The sequence below is a fragment of the Hyla sarda genome, chromosome 11 (genome assembly GCF_029499605.1).
Source record: "Hyla sarda isolate aHylSar1 chromosome 11, aHylSar1.hap1, whole genome shotgun sequence".
NCBI lineage: Eukaryota > Metazoa > Chordata > Amphibia > Anura > Hylidae > Hyla > Hyla sarda.
The window spans coordinates 77,689,977-77,711,688 of NC_079199.1; the positions used below are offsets into that span (position 1 = coordinate 77,689,977).

A 21,712-nucleotide genomic window follows, 5' to 3' on the forward strand; every position below is an offset into this window, starting at 1 on the left:
CATACACACACTCACACACTTAGCTCTGCTACACACACTCTTATACAGTCAGTTCTGCTACATACACACTCACACACTCAACTTTGCTACATACACAAATTCACACACTCAAATCTGCTACATAAACACACTCAACTTTGCTACATAAACACACTCAGCTCTGCTACATACACACATTTACACATTCAACTCTTCTACATACACACTCACACTCAACTCTGCTCCATATACACACTCAGCTCTGCTACATACACACACACACTCCACTCTGCTACATACACACACTCACACATTCAACTCTGCTACATACACACACTCACACTCAACTATGCTGCATATACATACTCAGCTTTGCTACATACACACATTCACACTTAACTCTGCTACATACACACATTAACACACTCAACTCTGCTACATATACACACTCAGCTCTGCTACATACACACATTCACACACTCAGGTCTGCTACATTCACACTCTTACATACTCAGCTTTGCTACATACACACACTTACACACTCAGCTCTGCTACATGCACATACTCACACACTCATTTCTGCTACATACACACACTCGACTCTGCTACATACACTCACTCAACACTGCTACATACACACACTTACAAACTCAGCTCTATTACACACACTCAACTCTGCTACATACACACACTCAAACACTCAACTCTGCTACATACACACACTCACGCACTAAACTCTGCTACATACATTCACACACTAAACTCTGCTACATACACACACACACTCAACTCTGCTACATACACACATTCACACACTCAACTCTGCTATATATACACACTCAGCTCTGCTACATATACACATTCACACACTCAACTCTGCTACATACACTCAGTCACACACTCAGCTCTGCTACATACACACACTTACACACTCAGCTCTGCTACATACACACACTCACACACCTGCCTCTGCTACATACACATACTAACACATATACATAGACCTAACAGCGATATCTTCTTGTCTCTCCCTGCACATACAGTGGTATATTCTTAGCTGTGGTCACCATGGTTACACTACACAGGTGCAATCTCCTGCACTCATCAAGAGCAGCTGGGGAGTTTGAATTTTACACAGTTTGAAGTCTGAACTGTGCCGGAACTATTTCACCTGCACTATAACCTGATGTATTTTCCAGTTGAATCAGGTTAGACTGCGGGTGAAGGGGTGATCATAAGTGGTCTATAATCATTTCATTTTTTTTAAAAGGTACATGAAAAAGATTTTAAGTATCACAGAGATAATCTGACTGGCGACAAAAGCATAGTAATCTCCGCAATCCAAATGGAAAATTAAATGCATGATTTAGAGCATCTTGCTAAGTGCAGTCCAAGATGGCTTTAAAAATATGGTCATCCCGCAAGATTTCTGTCGGTAAATGAAATGTACGCAGTTAATAAATTTGTGTGTACTAAATATGTCACTCCAAGGTACACCAAAACTTACACATCTGGAGGAAATGTGCGCAAAAAAAGACGCAAAAAAACAGCTTGCGCAAAACTTTGCGCAAAAAATTTAACACAATGTGTGTAAGCACTCCCTTCTCCAATTTCCCCAAATAGCAGGGGGGTGAAAGATATTGTAGGGAAAGAGTATAAAGAAAAAGGGGGGAGGTGTAGAATGCATTTGACTGATTTCACATTGGGGTGACCAAAACTAGGCAACCAGTACTACTCGCCAAGTTCGCACAAAAAAAGTTCCCTCCAGGAGCTCACAATTTATCAAAACCTGTGCAGAGGAAATGTTGCCCAGTTGCCCATAGCAACCAATCAGCTTGCTTATTTTATTTTTAACAAGGCCTCTGCAAAATGTATTTGAATCTGAAAATGAAAATTAATCTGATTGGTTGCTATTGGCAACTGGTCAACTTTTCCTTTGCACGGATTTTGATAAATCTCCCCAAAAATCTCTAAAGGATGAAAGATGATACTCTTCCTGTACATAGGTTTTGATAAATATCCCATGTGTCTAGAAGTTCAGCACTGAGGCCATTGAAATGATTGTGTTAGTTACATGAATCTGGTGTTAATAGTGAGAAATGTATAGAAAAACATGTAGTGTCCTACCTGTGCCGTCCATCAGATGAATGTTGCTGCATCCTAGGAGTTTGTTAAAAGGGAATAGAAAACAGAGCTATTTGTTTCCAAAAACAGCACCATACCTGTCCTCATGTTGTATGTAATATTACAAGTTTTCTCCATTCCCTTTTGAAGAATTGAGCAGCGATATCACACACAACATTAGGACAGAGGTGGTGCAGTTTTCAGAAGAAATCAGCTCTGATTTTCTCATCCTGGATTACCCCTTTCAACTTCTCTTTGCTGAATGTTTTCTTTATCCTGTCCTAGGCATTTTGAAGGCATGCTAGGAACCAATCTTCTTGGTTTGTTGGTTGTATTCGGCTGCTCCTGGCCATCCTCCCTCTGATCCTTGAAATGTCTTGTCTTCTTTGTTGCCTGATTATAAGAAAGGCAAAGATATAGCTAATCCCTTGTGAGGTCACATGTGTGATGTCACCAACCTTGTCTCACAGTTCTATAAGCGAGGGAAGAAATGTAAAAAACACACACACATATAATATATATATAGATAGATACTTGTCTCTATTGCTATGGAAAAGGGTAATTTTTGAATTTTTTTGCCATTTTCTTCTACATAGTAGTTCTATTCTGCATGCTTTAATATATATATCTATCTATATATATGTGTGTATGTGTGTACGTTCCGGCATCACGTCCAAACGGCTAAAGATATTAACATGAAACTTGGCCACATGTTACTTATATGTCAACAACAAACATAGGATAGGTGATTTAACCCTTACTCACCCCCATTTGCCAGGGGCGGGGTTTATGTTTAAAGTCCCATACAAGTCAATGGGAAATGTATGTTCCCACATAACTTCAAGAGATATTTCAATACCTGGTACACATATTACTGGTTGGGATAGGAGGTCGGGATATGAGGACTGGAAAGGAGGATGGGATAGAAGGTCGGGATAGGAGGACGGGATAGGAGGACCAGGATAAGAGGTCGGGATAGGAGGTCGATATAGGAGGACGGGATATGAGGACGGGATATGAGGATGGGATATGAGAACGTGATAGGAGGAAGGGATAGGGGACTGGATAGGAGGTTGGGATAGGAGGACGGAATAGGAGGTCAAGATAAGAGGTCAAGATAGGAGGTCAAGATATGATGACGAGATAGGAGGTCGGGATAGGAGGTTGGGATATGAGGATGGGATATGGGGTTGGGATATGACAACAATATATGAGGAGGGGATATGAAATCAAAAGCTTCCTCCTTTGTTTATTTTCCTCCCCAACAAGGATTAGAAAGGAAAAACCGGGCAATGCCGGGTATTCAGCTAGTATATATATAAAACTCAATGGGGGAGATTTAACAAAACTTGTGCAGAGCAAGAGTGGTGCAGTTGCCCTTGGCAACCAATCAGATTGCTTCTTTCATTTTACAGAGGCCTTTTAAAAAAAGGAAAGAAGCAAGCTGATTGGTTGCTATGGGCAACTGGGCAACTTTTCCTGTGGACAGGTTTTGATAAATCTCCCCCAATGTGTGTGTGTGTGTGTGTGTGTATGTATGTGTGTATGTTCCAGCATCACGTCCAAACGGCAAAAGATATTAACATGAAACTTGGCACACATGTTACTTATATGTCAACAACAAAGATAGGATAGGTGATTTAACCCTTACTCAACCCCATTTGCCAGGGTTAGGGTTTTTGTTTAAAGTCCCATACAAGTCTATGGAAAATACTGCATAACTTTTGAAATGGCTGGAGATATTTCGATAATACCCTTAACTACCCCCATTTGTGAGGGTCAGGGTTTTTGTTTAACCCCTTCACAACGAGTGACGTACATGTACGGCGCCACGAAGTGTCACTTGGCGCGCGGCGACGTACATGTACGCCGCGGGGTTCCGGGAGCGCCACGTCACCGGTAGCGGTGATCGGGCCGGGATGACTGCTGTTATCTAACAGGCATCCCAGCACATCGCCGAGGGGGGTACTGAGACCCCCCCATGACCGCGATGGGCACAAATAGCAGGTCAATTCAGACCTGCGATCTGCGCGATTCCGGGTCATACGGGTCACTGGTGACCCGGTGACCCGGAAAATAAGAGGGATCGGGGGTGTCCGAGACACTCTTGATCCCCCTGAAGGGATAGGAGTTTGGTGGCAGGGGTGCCACCCCTCCTATCCCTGCTATTGGTCGGCCGAGCAACCGACCAATAGCAGACCGGGGGAGGGGGGGTTAAAGTTTGGTTTCCCCGCTTTGCCCACCTATCGGTGTCCGGGCAAAATGGGGGAACTGTCCAGGGACCCTTACCTGGATCCCGGAACCCGGAGCGCGATCCTCCATGCGGGGATCCCCCATGTGCGGCGGCGGCAACAATTCATCCGGGTCCTGCCAGGTGAGTTGTTGCCTAGCAACATCCGGAGGACCACAGTTTACAGAGGGGTTCAGGTTGTAGATCACTATGCAGTGGTCTCAAACTGTAGACCTCCAGATGTTGCAAAACTACAACTCTCAGCATGCCCAGAAAGCAGTTTGCTGTCTGTGCATGCTGCGAGTTGTAGTTTTGCAACATCTGGAGGGCCACAGTTTAGAGACCACTGGACAGTGATTTACAACCTGAACCCCTCTAAATCTTGCAAAACTACAACTCCCAGCATTCAGGAACAGCATAAGGCTGTCTTGGCATGCTGGGAGTTGTACTTGCGTGCCACCTGCCGTTGCATAACTACATCTCCCAGCATGCCCTTCCGCAATCAGTACATGCTGGGAGTTGTAGTTTTGCAACAGCTGGAGGCACACTGGTTGGAAAATACTGAGTTAGGTCATAGAACCTAATTCAAGGTTTTTCAACCAGTGTGCCCCCAGCTGTTGCAAAACTACAACTCCCAGCATGCATGGTCTGTCAGTGTATGCTGGGAGTTGTAGTTTTGACCCCCCTCCCATGTGAATGTACAGGCCACATTCACACTGGAGGCAGATTACAGTGAGTTCCCCGCTTCAAGTTTGAGCTGCAGCAAATTTTCCGCCGCAGCTCAAACTCCTAGCGGGAGACTCAGTGTAATCTGCCTCCAGTGTGAATGCAACCTAAAAACACTACACTACACCAACATAAAATAAAGAGTAAAACACTACATATACACACATACACTACTCCCCCTACCACCCCCCTTCCCCAATAAAAATGAAAAACTTATTGTACGGCAGTGTTTCTAAGATGGAGCCTCCAGCTGTTGCAAAACGAAAACTTCCAGCATTTCTGGCCAGCAATTGACTGTCCAAGCATGCTGGGAGTTTTACAACAGCTGGAGGCACCCTGTTTGGGAATCACTGGCATAAAATACCCCTATGTCCCTAATTCAGGCCTCAAATGCGCATGGCACTCTTATTTTGAAGCCCTGTTGTATTTCAAGGCAACAGTATAGGGTCACATATGGGGTATCACTGTACTCGGAAGAAACTGCCTAACAAATTTTGGGGGGCTTTTTCTCCTTTTTACCCTTATGAAAAGGAACAGTTGGGGTCTACACCAGCATGTTAGTGTAAAAAAATAAACATTTTTACACTAACATGCTGGTGTTGCCCTATACTTTTCATTTTCGCAAGAGGTAAAAGGGAAAAACACCCCCCAAAATTTGTAACGCAATTTCTCCCGAGTACGGAGATACCCCTTATGTGGGCGCAAAGTGCTCTGGGGCACACAACAAGGCCCAGAAGGGAGAGTGCGCCATGTACATTTGAGGTGATTTGCACAGGTGTGGCTGATTGTTACAGCGGTTCTGACAAAACACACCCACATGTGACCCCATTTTGGAAACTACACCCCTCACAGATTTTCCTTACAAGCAGAGAGCTTCAAAGTTAGAAAAATGCGAAATTTAAATTTTTTTCATCAAATTTGGGGATTTTTCACCAAGAAAGGTTGCAAGTTACCACAAAAATTTACCACTATGCTAAAGTAGAATATGTCACGAAAAAACAATCTCAGAATCAGAATGATAAGTAAAAGCATTCCAGATTTATTAATGTTTAAAGTGACAGTGGTCAGATTTGCAAAAAAGGGCTTCGTCCTAGAGGTGAAAATGGGCTGCATTAAAGTCCCATGCAAATCATTGGGAAATGTATGTTCCCACATAACTTCCGTACAGCTGAAGATATTTCAATAATACCTGGTACACATATTACTTGTATGTCAAATAAAAAGATATGATAGTTAAATTAACCCTTACATACACCCTTATATAAAAGATGGGTTTTTGTTTCAAGTCCCATGCAAGTATATGGGACTTCCAGTACCTTACTCCACAAGCTCCGTTCTGCATCTCCTGGTGAATGTGTCAATCTGGCTTGCAAGCCACACCCCATCTCACATAGACAAGCCCACATTTTAAGCCCCACTCCTTATATTATCTACCCTTATTGTGCATCGGTCTGGCTTGCAAATCACGCCCAGTCCCACAAAGCCACGTCCCCTTCTATTTTGAGCTTACAATATCTTCATCACAAATCAGTCCCATCTGAGGATAGGATAGGAGGATGGGACATAAGGAAGGGATATGAGGTCGGGATATGAGGACAGGATATGAGGATGGGCTATAAGGATGGTATATGAGGTCGGGATATAAAGACGGGATGTGGGGATAGGATATGAGGATGGGATATAAGGTCGGGATATGAGGATGGGATATGAGGTCAAGATAGGAGGTGGGAATATGAGGACAGGATATAAGGATGGGATATGAGGTTGAGATATGAGGACAGAATATGAGAATGGAATATGAGGACGGGATAGGAGGTCGAGATATGAGGACAGGATTTGAGGATGGGATATGAGGATAGCATATAAGGTCGGGATATGAGGACAGGATATGAAGTCAGGATATGAGGACGGGATATGAGGTTGGGACATAAGGACGGGATATGAGGTCAGCATATGAGGATGGGATATGAGGATAGCATATGAGGACAGGATATGAGGATGGGACATAACGACGGGATATGAGGTTGTGATATGAGGATGGGATATGAGGACAGAATATGAGGTCAGGATATGAGGATGGGATGTGAGGATGGGATAGGAGGATGGGATATTAGGTCTGAATAGGAGGACAGCATATGAGGATGGCATACAAGGTCAGGATATGAGAATGGGATATGAGGACAGGATAGGAGGTCGGGATAAGAGGATGGGATATAAGGTCGGGATATGAGGTAGGGATATGAGGACAAGATGTGAGGACGGGATGTGAGGTCGCGATATGAGGACAGGATATTAGGTCGTGATAAGAGGATGGATATGAGGACAGGATATGAGGTCGGGATATGAGGAAGGGATATGAGGATTGGATTGGAGGTCAAGATAGGAGGTCGGGATAGGAGGTCGAGATAGAAGGATGGGATATGGGGACGGGATATGAGGACGGGATAGGAGGACGGAATAGGAGGTCGGGATAAGAGGTCGGAATAGGAGGACGGGATAGGACGACGGGATAGGAGGCTGAGATATGATGACGGATAGGAGATTGGGATATGAGGACGGGATATGGGGTTGGGATATGACAACAATATATGAGGACGGGATATGAAGTCAAAAGCTTCCTCCTTTGTTTATTTTCCTCCCCAACAAGGATTAGGAAGGAAAAACCAGGCAATGCTGGGTATTCATCTATTATATATATAAAACTCAATGAGGGAGATTTATCAAAACTTGTGCAGAGCAAGAGTGGTGCAGTTGCCCATGGCAACCAATCAGATTACTTCTTTCATTTTACAGAGGCCTTATTAAAAACGGAAAGAAGCAAGCTGATTGGTTGCTATGGGCAACTGAACAACTTTTCCTGTGGACAGGTTTTGATAAATCTCCCCCAATGTGTGTGTGTATGTATGTGTGTGTATGTTCCAGTATCACGTTTTAACGGCAAAAGATATAAACATGAAACTTGGCACACACGTTACTTATATGTCAACAACAAAGATATGATAGGTGATTTAACCCTTACTCAACCCCATTTGCCAGGGTCAGGGTTTTTGTTTAACCCCTTCATGACCCAGCCCATTTTCACCTTCATGACCTAGGCATTTTTTGAAAATCTGACCACTGTCACTTTAAACATTAATAACTTTGGAATGCTTTTACTTATCATTCTGATTCCGAGATTGTTTTTTCGTGACATATTCTACTTTATGTTATTGGTAAAATTTCACTGATATTTGTATCCTTTCTTGGTAAAAAATCTAAAAATTTCATGAAAATTTTGAAAATTTAGCATTTTTCTAACTTTGAAAGTCTCTGCTTGAAAGGAAAATGGATATTCCAAATAAATTACATATTGATTCACATATACAATATGTCTACTTTGTGTTTGCATAAAAAATTGACAAGTTTTTACTTTTGGAAGACACCAGAGGGCTTCAAAGTTCCGCAGCAATTTTCCAATTTTTCTCAAGATTTTCAAAATCGTAATTTTTCAGGGCCCAGTTCAGGTTGGAAGTGGATTTTAAGGGTCTTCATATTAGAAATACCCCATAATTGACCCCATTATAAAAACTGCACCCCCCAAAGTATTCAAAATGACATTCAGTAAGTGTTTTAACCCTTTAGGTGTTTCACAGGAATAGCAGCAAAGTGAAGGAGAAAATTCTAAATCTTCATTTTTTACACTCGCATTTTCTTGTAGACCCAATTTTTGAATTTTTACAAGGGGTAAAAGGAGAGAAATCACCCTAAAATTTGTAACCCAATTTCTCTTGAGTAAGGAAATACCTCATATGTGTATGTAAAGTGTTCGGCGGGCGCAGTAGAGGGCTCAGAAGGGAAGGAGCGACAGTGGGATTTTGGAGAGTGAGTTTTTCTGAAAGGGTTTTTGGGGGGCATGTCCCATTTAGGAAGCCCCTATGGTGCCAGAACAGTGGACCCCCCCACATGTGACCCCATTTTGGAAACTATACCCCTCATGGAATTTAATAAGGGGTGCAGTGAGCATTTACACCCCACTGGCGTTTGACAGATATTTGAAACAGTGGACTGTGCAAATCAAAAATTTTATTTTTCATTTTCACAGACCACTGTTCCAAAAATCTGTCATACACCAGTGGGGTGTAAATGCTCACTGCACCCCTTATTAAATTCCATGAGGGGTGTAGTTTCCAAAATGGGGTCACATATGGATATTTATTGTTTTGCGTTTGTCAGAACTGCTGTAACAATCAGCCACCCCTGTGCAAATCGCCTCAAATGTACATGGCGCACTCTCCCTTCTGGGCCTTGTTGTGCGCCCCCAGAGCACTTTGCGCCCACATATGGGGTATCTCCGTAGTCGGGAGAAATTGCGTTACAAATTTTGGGGGTCTTTTTTCCCTTTTACCTCTTGTGAAAATGAAAAGTATAGGGCAACACCAGCATGTCAGTGTAAAAAATTTATTTTTTTACACTAACATGCTGGTGTAGACCCCAACTTCACCTTTTCATAAGGGGTTAAAGAAGAAAAAGCCCCCCAAAATTTGTAAGGCAATTTCTCCCGAGTACGGCGATACCCCATATGTGTCCCAAAACTGTTGCCCTGAAATACGACAGGGCTCCAAAGTGAGAGAGCGCCATGCGCATTTGAGTGTAAACCTCCGCCCATGTGAGTGTACCCTGTACATTGACATTGGGGGGGGGGGGGGGTCAAACATCCAGCTGTTGCAAACTCCGAGCATGCCCTTTGGCTGTCCGTGCATGCTGGGAGTTGTAGTTTTGCAACAGCTGGAGGAACGCTGGTTTGGAAACACTAAGTTAAGTAATAAACTTTCAAGTGTTTTGCAACCAAACTTAGTGTTTCCAAACCAGTGTGCCTCCAGCTGTTGCAAAACTACAACTCCCAGCATGCATGGTCTGTCAGTGCATGCTGGAAGTTATAGTTTTGCAACAATTGCAACAGCTGGAGGCACTGAGGTAGGAAACGGACAATGTTTCCCAACTAGTGTGCCTCCAGTTGTTGCAAAACTACAACTCCCAGCATGCCCAGACTGCCCAGGCATGCTGGAAGTTGTAGTTCGGCAATATCTGAAGGATCAGATGTTGCCGAACTACAACTTCCAGCATGCTTGGGCAGTCTGGGCATGCTGGGAGTTGTAGTTTTGCAACATCTGGAGGTCCACAGTTTGGAGACCACTGTATAATGGTCTCCAATCTGTGCTCTTCCAGATGTTAGAGAACTACAACTCCCAGCATGCCTGGACAGACTGAGCATGCTGAGATTTGTAGTTTTGCAACATCTGGAAGAGTACAGATTGGAGACCATTATACAGTGGTCTCCAAACTGTGGACCTCCAGATGTTTCAAAACTACAACTCCCAGCATGCCCAGAAAGCCAAAGGCTGTCTGGGCATGCTGAGAGTTGCAGTTTTGAAACTCTCAGAGGCAGCAGTGAGATCGCTTTACGGCGATCTCACTGCTGCAAATGAAGATGCCGCCCTGCTGCCGGAAACTCACCTCCGGGACGCAGCGCAGCCAGGACCGCATGGAGGACGCCGGGACCGCCGGGACCGCTCGGGACACCGCTCGGACGGGTAAGTGACGCCGGGGGACGGGTCAGGGACACTTAGCAGAGCGGTGTGTGTCCCGATCCCCGTGATCGGGACTCACACACCGCGCTGCTAAGTATTTTCATAGCGAAACGCTTCTATCAGCTAGTCAGATTTGACCAGCTGATAGCAGCGATCGCTGGGGGGGGTGGGGGATGAAACCCCCCGTGGTCGCACGGTAAGATGGCTGGCTATCAGTGATAGCCACCATCTTTCCGGGCGCTGCGGGGTGCCGCGAGTAGCGGCAGTAATGTTCATGACGTACCTGTATGTCATGGGTCGGGAACACCTTGCCACCCATGATGTACAGGTATGTCATAGGTCGGGAAGGGGTTAAAGTCCCATACAAGTCTATGGAAAATATATGTTACTGCATAACTTTCCAAAATGGCTTGAGATATTTCGATAATACTTGGTCACGTGTTACTTTTATGACCACTTAAACTATAGGATAGTTAATTTATCCCTTAACTACCCCCATTTGTCAGGGTCGGGGTTTTTGTTTAAAGTCCCAAGCAAATCATTGGGAAATGTATGTTCCGACATAACTTTCGTACAGCTGGAGATATTTCAATAATACCTGGTACACATATTACTTATATGTCAAATGAAAAGATATGATAGTTAAATTAACCCTTACATACACCCTTTTTTTTTAAATAAAAGATGGGTTTTTGTTTCAAGACCCATTCAAGTATATGGGACTTCCAGTACCTTACTCCACAAGCTCCGTTCTGCATCTCCTGGTGAATGTGTCAATCTGGCTTGCAAGCCATACCCCATCTCACATAGACAAGCCCACATTTTAAGCCCCACTCCTTATATTATCTACCCTTTTATGTGCATCGGTCTGGCTTGCAAATCATGCCCAGTCCCACAAAGCCATGTCCCCTTCTATTTTCAGCTTACAATATCTTCATCACAAATCAGTCCCATCTGAGGATAGGATAGGAGGATGGGATATAAGGTCGGGATATGAGGATGGGATATGAGGTCAAGATAGGAGGTGGGAATATGAGGACAGGATATAAGGATGGGATATGAGGTTGAGATATGAGGACAGAATATGAGAATGAAATATGAGGACGGGATAGGAGGATGGGACATAAGGACGGGATATGAGGTTGTGATATGAGGATGGGATATGAGGACTGGATTGGAGGACGGGATATTAGGTCTGGATAGGAGGACAGCATATGAGGATGGCCTATGAGGTCGGGATATGAGAATGGGATATGAGGACAGGATATGAGGTCGGGATATGAGGACAGGATAAGAGGAGGGGATATAAGGTCGGGATATGAGGTAGGGATATGAGGACAAGATGTGAGGACGGGATGTGAGGTCGGGATATGAGGACAGGATATTAGGTCGTGATAAGAGGATGGATATGAGGACAGAATATGAGGTTGGGATACACTAATACTGTTCTCACTTTGCCAAGTTATCGGACAACCTGGCCCCAAAATGATGGATTATAAAAGGATAGCAGCATAAGGGAAAAATACACATTTTGAACCCAAAAACCCATTTGAGTTTTTAAGTTCAAAATACAGGTTATTATATATATTATTTATTTTTTTATTTTTTTTTATTTTTTTTATTTATTTATTTATTTATTTAGGCTATTTATCCCCCCTCGACACCGCTGCAGGTCATTGATTTAAAGCGGGCGCTTTAAATCAATGCACTGCAGTGGCTTTTGCGGTGCCATAGGCCGCCGCCATCCGCTTCTCTCCCCCTACCTGTCAGGGTGGTCCGGGCCATCCATCCTTCCTGTAGTGTCCGGTGTGAGGTGGTTTTTTGGGCCCCCGTAGATCCATGCGTCTGCTCCTCCCCCAGCTCTCCAAACATTTCCGAAGCTAGAACTGGGGGAGGGCAGAGCAAGGGGAGGGAGGAGGTTTACGCCCCCTCCCTCATCTCCCCTCACTGAGCTCGGCTGGACGCAGATCTCTACGGCACGCCCCCTCCCTGAGGACATAGATCTCCATGGCAGGTCCCCTCCCTCATCTCCCCTCCCTGAGGACGTAAATCTCCACGGCAGGTCCCCTCCCTCATCTCCCCGAGCTGAGGACGTAGAGCAGTGCTCCCAATGTGCTCTATGTGTAAAGGGGGACATGCTGCACGGGCTAAAGGGGGACATACTGCATGGGCTAAAGGGGGATATACTGCATGGGCTAAAGGGGACATACTGTATGGGCTAAAGGGGACATACTGTATGGGCTAAAGGGGGACATACTGCATGGGCTAAAGGGGACATACTGCATGGGCTAAAGGGGACATACTGCATGGGCTAAAGGGGACATACTGTATGGGCTAAAGGGGGACATACTGTTCAGGCTAAATGTTCCCCTTTAGCCCGTGCAGTATGTCCCCTTTTAGCCCATACAGTATGTCCCCCTTTAGCCCATACTGTATGTCCCCCTTTAGCCCGTACAGTATGTCCCCCTTTAGCCCATACAGTATGTCCCCCTTTAGCCCATACAGTATGTCCCCCTTTAGCCCGTACAGTATGTCCCCCTTTAGCCCATACAGTATGTCCCCCTTTAGCCCGTACAGTATGTCCCCCTTTAGCCCGTGCAGTATGTCCCCCTTTAGCCCATACAGTATGTCCCCCTTTAGCCCATACAGTATGTCCCCATTTACACATAGAGCTCATTGGGAGCACTGCTCTATGTCCTCAGCTCGGGGAGATGAGGGAGGGGACCTGCCGTGGAGATTTACGTCCTCAGGGAGGGAAGATGAGGGAGGGGACCTGCCGTGGAGATCTATGTCCTCAGGGAGGGGGCGTGCCGTAGAGATCTGCATCCAGCCGAGCTCAGGGAGTTGAGGGATGGGGCGTGAACCTCCTCCCTCCCCTTGCTCTGCCCTCCCCCAGTTCTAGCTTCGGAAATGTTCGGAGAGCTGGGGGAGGAGCGGACGCATCGATCTACGGGGGCGCAAAAAACCACCTCACACCGGCGGCATTCCGGGTGGAGGGTGAACCGGTCCGGGCTGTCCTTCTCCGGCGGTCATCTTCTCCACTTCGGGCAGGCTCCGGCCTAGTACGCTGCATAGACGCCGCTGCGCAGTGACGCGCCTGCGCAGCGACGCACCTGACTTCACGGCGTAGCGGCGTCTATGCAGCTACTAGGCCGGAGCCTGCCCGGAGTGGAGAAGATGACCGCCGGAGAAGAAGGACAGCCCGGACCGGTTCACCCTTCACCCGGAACGCCCCCGGACACTACAGGAACGATGGATGGCCTGGACCACCACCATTACAGGTAAGTTGAATTTTTTTAATTGACTCGGAGGGTGGGGGAGGGGCCCGACCGGTATAGCGGTATGGGCTAAAATCCATACCGGTATACCGTCCAGCATCACGGTGGGGGTGAGACGCGGTGCGGTGGGTCGGGGGGGTGGTCACGGTGCGGTGGGTCGGGGGGGCATTCGCTGTGCGGCGGGTCGGGGGGGGTGGTCGCGGTGCGGTTGGGGCGGCGCGGGGGCGGGGCATTATCGGCTTATCGGCAAGGTATCGGCAAAATCGTGATTATCGGCCGATAATATCGGCCATACCGATAATCAGTCGATCCCTTCCAAAAACCCATTCAAAATACAGGCCTACGTCCTCCCCTTCAACCTGCCTGTCCATCTCCAAATATACCCTTTTTAATAATAATAATACGCTCCTCCTTTGCATTGAAAAAAAGCAAACAGTAAAGTTGCCACATGCAGCCATCCTTTCATCCATTTGTCCTTCTCCACCTATTTTCCCAAACCATGCACTCATACTGTTCTCATTTTGCCAAGTTATCGGACAACCTGGCCCCAAAATTATGGACTATCAAAGGATAGCAGCATAAGGGAAAAATACACATTTTGAACCCAAAAACCCATTTGAGTTTTTAAGTTCAAAATACAGGCCTACCTCCTCCCCATCAGCCTGCCTGTCCATCTCCAAAAATAGCCTTTTAACAATTATATGCTCCTCTTTAGCTTTGAAAAAAAGCAAACAGTAAAGTTGCCATATGCTGCTATCCTTTCATCCATTTGTCCTTTTACACCTATTTTCCCAAACCATCATACACTCATACTGTTATCTTGTCTCCAAGTTATCGGACTACCTGGCCCAAAAATGATGGATTATAAGAGGGTAGCAGCATAAGGGAAAATTACACATTTTCAAACCGAAAAACCCATGAGGGTTTTCAGGTTCATAATGCAGGTCAGTAAAGTTGCCATATGCTGCCATCCTTTCATTTATTTGTTGGCACTGGTTTAACCAGTTGAAGACGTAGGGTGTACAGGTACGCTCCCATTCCTGGAAATGTCCACTAACCCCACAATGAGTAAAGCAGTGAATGCGTTCCATTCATTACAGGAAAAATTGTGTCTATATTCCCGCAAGATTGTCAACGCGACCTGGCTGATTACCATGGCAACAGAAAGCCAGTGGATAGCTTCCTATCTTCTCAGTATGGAAGCCTGTAAGGTCCAGTCCTAGCCTGAATTGTACAGGTGAACTGTCATAGCAGTTATACTATACTGCAGTTAAGTTGTACTGGAGTATAGTTTAACAGGTAAAAAGTGTGAAAATAAAATGTTTTTCAATAAAAAGTGTAAAAAACTATATAAATGTCCCTTTTCTAATAAAGCCCTGTATTATAAAATAATAATTAAATAAAGTTATTTATCCCGCACAGTTAACACTATTAAAAAAAAGAAAAACCCTACATAAAAAGACTCTCTCCTAGGACTGTATCCACCTTTTCCAGCCCACCTGAGCACCTGAAAGCTATGCTAATTTATGCAGGCTAAAGTCAGCACCTGAAAGCTGAACTAATTTATGCAGGCTAAAGTCAGCAACTGCTGAGCTGAGGAGTTTGTGACGAATGAAATCACTGTAAGTTCGCTCATCTCTACACATGATTTAATAAGGTAAAGAAACGTTCACCTACACCACTCTTGATGAATACCCCCCAGTAAATAGACCCAGAAGGGCATGACTCTGTTCATTATGTAAGAAAAGAATTACAAAACGGGCAGCGCTCATCCAAACAGTCACTAATGCCATTTATGTAGTAGAACTCACCTGGTGTATATGGAGGGACACAGTTGACACGACACCTGTTGAGCCAAGACAATGTATGTAGGCACTCCCTTCTCCAATTTCCCCAAATAGCAGGGGAGTGAAAGATATGGTAGGAAAAGAGTATGAAAAGGGGGGAGGTGTAGAATGCATTTGACTGATTTCACATTGGGACTAACCGGCAGGCATCAGCGGAAGTAAGGAGGCGGCAAAGGAGCAACGGTGGAGGCAGCCGTGAAGATCAGTGGTAAGTGATCTTCACTGCTGCCTTCTAGGAGTTGCCAAACTACAACTTCCAGCATGCCCAGAAAGCCAAAGAATGTCTGGGCATGCTGGAAGTTGTAGTTTTGCTACATCTGGAGGGCCACAGTATGGAGACCACCATACAGTGGTGCCCAAGCTGTAGTCCTACAGATGTTGCAAAACTACCACTCCAAGCATGCCCAGACATGCTGGGAGTTATAGTTCTGTAACATCTGGCCCTTTAGATGTTGCAGAACTACAGCTTCCAGCATGCCTGGACAGTCTCACTACTTATATATACCGGCAGGGGGTATATATTTATTAATGCGCCGGCGGGGGGTATATATTTATTAATGCGCCGGCGGGGGGTATATATTTATCAAATGCGCCGGCGGGGGGTATATATTTATTAATGCACCGGCGGGGGGTACATATGTATAAATGTGCCGGCAAGGGAATTTATGTATAAATGTGCCGGGGGGGTATATATGTATAAATGCGCCGGCGGGGGTCATATCTTTATTAATGTGCTGCAGGGGGCATATTATAAATGCACTGGGGGGCTAGATATATAGGCTATATGTCTGCCCCCCCCCTGCAGCACTATATATATCTTGCCCCCACAGCGCTTTTAATATAGATATGGCCCCCTGCTACTCACAATGGTAATTTTTAAATCTCTCGCTGCGAGCCCTGAATGGCCCCTCGGTATCGGCCGCAGGGTTGCAGAGTATGCACCTATATGCACCTATATCAGCCAACTTGGGTGGGGCTTGTAGCCTCTCTCCCCCCTTCCATTGTATGTGTGCTCAGTCACGCTGGAGGGAACTGGGAGCAGGCTGCATGTCGACCTAGTGCTGCTGTAATTGCCCACTGGCCCCTGGTTTTTGCTTATTACGCACAGGTAGGTTAGCGTTAGGTCCCGTGCCATCTGAGAAACCTTGGCGTTGGTGTGCGGGCTCTGGTGTGTCCTTTATATAAGGATACACTGGCGAATGTCTCAATTTTAACATCAGTGTTGAGGGATTAGCCAATGTCACTGTATACATCTACCACAGTAGTGCACCTAAATTTCTGTATTGTATTATTCTAATTGTTACACATCCACACCGTTTATCTGGTGTAGGATTCTATTGTGGCACTTGTAGTCCGCTGCAGGTATCCTCCATTGTATGCATTTTTATGCTGGGGATCGCCCCTAGCAACGGACTACAAGGGCAGGATCTGCTCCCCCAGTATATATGCACAACTGCATTTGGGGTTGAGCACCTCCAGCCATTTGAGACCACGTTTTTTGTTGAGGGTTGCAGAGTGCTATCAATCCCTCAGCCCCTGTACTACAACCCCATCATGGAACAGACTCTGTTCCATGATGGGGTAGTAGTACAAACACTAATGTAGCCTCCCCAGCTGTCTGCAGACTCCCGCAGCCGGGGAATTACTACTCCGATCATGGAAATAAGTCTGTTCCATAATGGGAGTAGTAGTAGTCCCTCAGCACTGCAGGAGTCTGCTGATGTCACCTCAGAAATAACGGATATTATAAACCAGGTGCAAACGGATGACATAAAGGCTCATCCGTTTGCCATAGACTTCAATGTTAAAAATAACGGCCGTTAATTTATCCGTTTCTTGTGACAGAAGAAAAATTAGTGCATGTGCCGTTAATTCTTCCATCACAATTAACGTCCGCTAGTCATGACGGACTATAATGGGTCATAACGGATAATCAAAAAATACCGTAGACTTTAATGGGATTTTGTAATGGACGTTTAACATCCTTTTTTAAAGCTTTTCTAACGGACGTTTATAACAGATGAATTTTTATAGTGTGAAAGCAGCCTTAGTGTTAGCCCCAAAAACAGCTAGCGCTGACCTCCAAATATTACCCTGGTACCCATCGCCCCAGGGGTGCCGAGAAGCGACGGTACCAAAAGGGCCAGATCGTCAAACATGGCGCTCCTGGGCCTAGGCAATAACAGGCTGACATATCTTAGGCTGGGCAGGACCAATAATAATGGTCCTCGCCCACCCTGGTAATGTCAGGCTGTTGCTGCTTGGTTGGTATCTGGCTAATTTATTTATATTGGGGGGGGGGGGAACTGAATTGCTAAACAATTTCATACATGTGAAGACAAGACCTACATAAAGGACTTGAAGGAGAAGGGGGCGGGGAAGGAACATAAGATACCAAAACTGAAGTGTGCATCAAAAATGCCAACAAATAATAATGGATTTTGGTCCACAATGAAATAAAATAAAGTACCCGCCGCGCCACCCCCCGACCCGTCGCACCGCACCCCCCACCGTGATGCTGGGCGGTATACCGGTATGGATTTTTGCCCATACCGCTATACCGGTCGGGCCCCTCCCCCACCCTCCGAGTCAATAAAAAAATTTAACTTAATGGGGGTGGTCCGGGCCATCCATCCTTCCTGTAGTGTCCGGGGGCATTCCGGGTGAAGAGTGAACCGGTCCGGGCTGTCCTTCTTCTCCGGCGGTTATCTTCTCCACTCCGGGCAGGCTCCGGCCTAGTACACTGCATAGACGCCGCTACGCCGTGACGTCAGGTGCGTCGCTGTGCACGGGCGTCACTGCGCAGCGGCGTCTATGCAGCGTACTAGGCCGGAGCCTGCCAGGAGTGGAGAAGATGACCGCCGGAGAAGGACAGCCCGGACCGGTTCACCCTCCACCCGGAACGCCCCCGGACACTACAGGAAGGAAGAATGGATGGCCCGGACCACCCTGACAGGTAGGGGGAGAGAAGCGGGTGGCGGCGGCGGCCTATGGCCCCGCAAAAGCCACTGCAGATCATTGATTTAAAGCGCCCGCTTTAAATCAATGATCTGCAGCGGTGTCGCAGGGGGTAAATAGCCGATAACTTATACCGGAATATCGGTATAAGTTATCGGCTATGGGCCCTAACCTGCACCGATTATCGGTATCGGCCCTAAAAAAACGATATCGGTCGATCCCTAGTACCTAGCTTGAACCTCTTATATGGTATTAAAAAAACGATCATATACCAATGGTAAATGTATGGCAATTTAGTGTAGTACTATTTGCTGCATACTTTATTTCCCTCATTTGATGCCCTCTTTTTTCCCAATTTAGTGTAGTGTAGAGTACTGTTGTGTAAAAAGCAAAATAATATATTCTACAATCAGATATCAAAAACAAATGTTCACACAATGGAATTCCACACGGAGCATTGATATTAATGGGATTCTGCTGCATGGTTTACACAGCGGAATTTCCACTGCAGATGCTTCTGCTGCACAAATCCTGATTTTGCAGTCTGCAAAAAATGGGCGTGTCTATTCTTTCTGCAGAGTCTGCACAGAAATGCATTGCCATCTAGGAGATGCAGCATTTCCGAGCAGTCCTAGCGCTGGCTTGTTCTGCCAGCGTTCCGCTGTCGGGGAAATGTCTGCACAGAATTTTTCCATGTGGACATTGCCTGTGTGAACGTAGCCTTATGGTATAATGAAATTAGGGAGGTATTATCTTACAGAGTAATTAAAAAGTATGTAATATGGTATTATATGGTAAAGGATGATAATATGCACGCTCATATGGAGCGTGCGTGCATATGCCATAATTAACAAAAACAGAGTATATTCATGGTAAATATATATATATATATATATATATATATGAAACTCAATGTGTCTGTGTGTGTGTGTGTGTGTGTGTGTGTGTATGTATGTATGTTCCAGCATCACCAAATGGCTAAAAATATTAAAATGAAACTTGGTATACATGTTACTTGTATGTCAACAACAAACATAGGATAGGTAATTTAGGTTTTTGTTTAAAGTCCCATACAAGTCTATGAGAATTACGGTATATGTTACTGCATAACTTCCAGCTGGAGATATTTTGATGATACTTGGTCACATGTTACTTTGTTCACAAAAAATATAGGATAGTTAATTTAACCCTAACCTACCCTTATTGCGAGGGTCAGGGTTTTTGTTTAACCCCTTAAGGACACAGGGTTTTTCCATTTCGTTTTTTCCTCATCACCTTCTAAAAACCAATTTTGCACATACAGACCCATATGAGGGCTTTTTTTTTGCGCCACCAAATGCACTTTATAATGACATCAATCACTTCACCACAACATTTTTGACGAAACCACAAAAAAAAAATATTTGTGGGGCAAAATTGAAAAACAAAAATGCAATTTTTGATAATTTTGTGGGCTTCCGATTCTATGTAGTGCACTTTTCGTTAAAAATGACACCATGGGGGAGATTTATCAAAACCTGTGCAGAGGAAAAGTTGCTGAGTTGCCCATAGCAACCAATCAGATCCCTTCTTTCATTTTGCAGAGGGCTTGTTAAAAATGAAACAAGAAATCTGATACGGGTACGCAAAGTGCAATTTTGGACTTTTGAATTTTTTTTACGTGTACGCCAAGCATATCAAACCCAAATGTTAACATGGGCCAAAAAAAACAAGGTTTAAGTTTATGTGGGCCGCATCAAAAAAAAATAATTTAACTTTACTATATGTATCAAGACCCCAACCCCCCTGTACAATAACCCAACCCCCCCTGCACAAGACCCCATGCCCTCCCTGCACAACACCCCATGTCCCCTGTGCACAACAAGCCATGCCCCCCTGCACAAGACCTCATGCCCCCCTACACAAGATCCCATGCCCCCTTTGCACAAGATCCCATGCCCACCCTACACAAGACCCCATGCCTCCATGCACAACACCTCATGACCCCTTCACATGACCCCATGCCCCTTTTGTACAACACTCCATGCCCCTTTGCACAAGACCCCATGCCTCCCTGCACAAAAACCCATGCCCTCCTTTGCACAAGACCCCATGCTCACCCTACACAAGACCCCATGCCCCCCTGCAAAACACCCCAGGACCCCCTTCACAAGACCCCATGACCCCCCTTCACAAGACTCCATGCCCCTTTGCACAAGACCCCATGCCCCTCCGTCACAAGACCCCAGGCCCCTTTTGGACAACACCCCATGCCCCTTTTGCCCCCATGACCCCCCTGCACAAGACCCCATTCCCTGTTTAAAAAATAAATAAATCAAACAACAATATTAGCATTAATATTTACTTTTCTCACCTTGTCAATCTGGTGTCCTGTGTCTATAGCCGCAATGGTGCCGTCCGCAGCATGTGTCAGAACTCCTTTAAGGAGCAGCATGATGACGTCACATCAGGACATGACGTTGACCTCTGCGCACCTCCATCCTCTCCTGGACCGCCTCCAACAGCTCCTTGACTGCCTCTGACAGCCTCCATCCTCTTCTGGACCGCTTGTCAGCTACTGGACTGCCTCCAACTTCTCTTGGACCGCCTCCACCATCCTTCAACCGCTCCTGGACAGCCTCTGACTTTTTTATTTTATCTCTGCCCGTTTCCAGGTAACCAGAGCAATGAATATCTTTGCCGGGCCAGAAAGATATTCATTGTTGGCCGCATGTTTGACACCCACGGTGTATGCTATTGATTGTGAAGTTTAATTAACATTATGTTTTATAGTTCGGACATTTACACACACGGTAATACCACATATGTTTATTTTTATTATGTTTACGTATTTCTTATATGGAATTTTGGAAAAGGGGGTGATTCAAACTTTTAATATGGAAGTGGTTAATGGGTGTTTTTTAAAACTTTTTTTTTTTTACACTTTTAGTCCCCTTAGGGGACTTTTAGGAGGAATCGGTAGATTCCTCATACAGATCAATGTGGTTTAGCCAGGCTATATCA

At 45.4% G+C, this 21,712-nt stretch overlaps 1 long non-coding RNA gene across 2 annotated transcripts in view; it reads right to left on the bottom strand.

The window, feature by feature from the left end:
• Nucleotides 1-1,946: 1,946 nt before the first annotated feature.
• Nucleotides 1,947-21,712, bottom strand: part of LOC130295875 (uncharacterized) — a 58,357-nt gene continuing 38,591 nt past the window's right edge. For both annotated transcript variants that reach the window (XR_008849034.1, XR_008849033.1), the window contains exon 3: nucleotides 1,947-2,496. This is a non-coding gene — a long non-coding RNA (uncharacterized LOC130295875). The remainder of the gene's footprint in view (nucleotides 2,497-21,712) is intronic.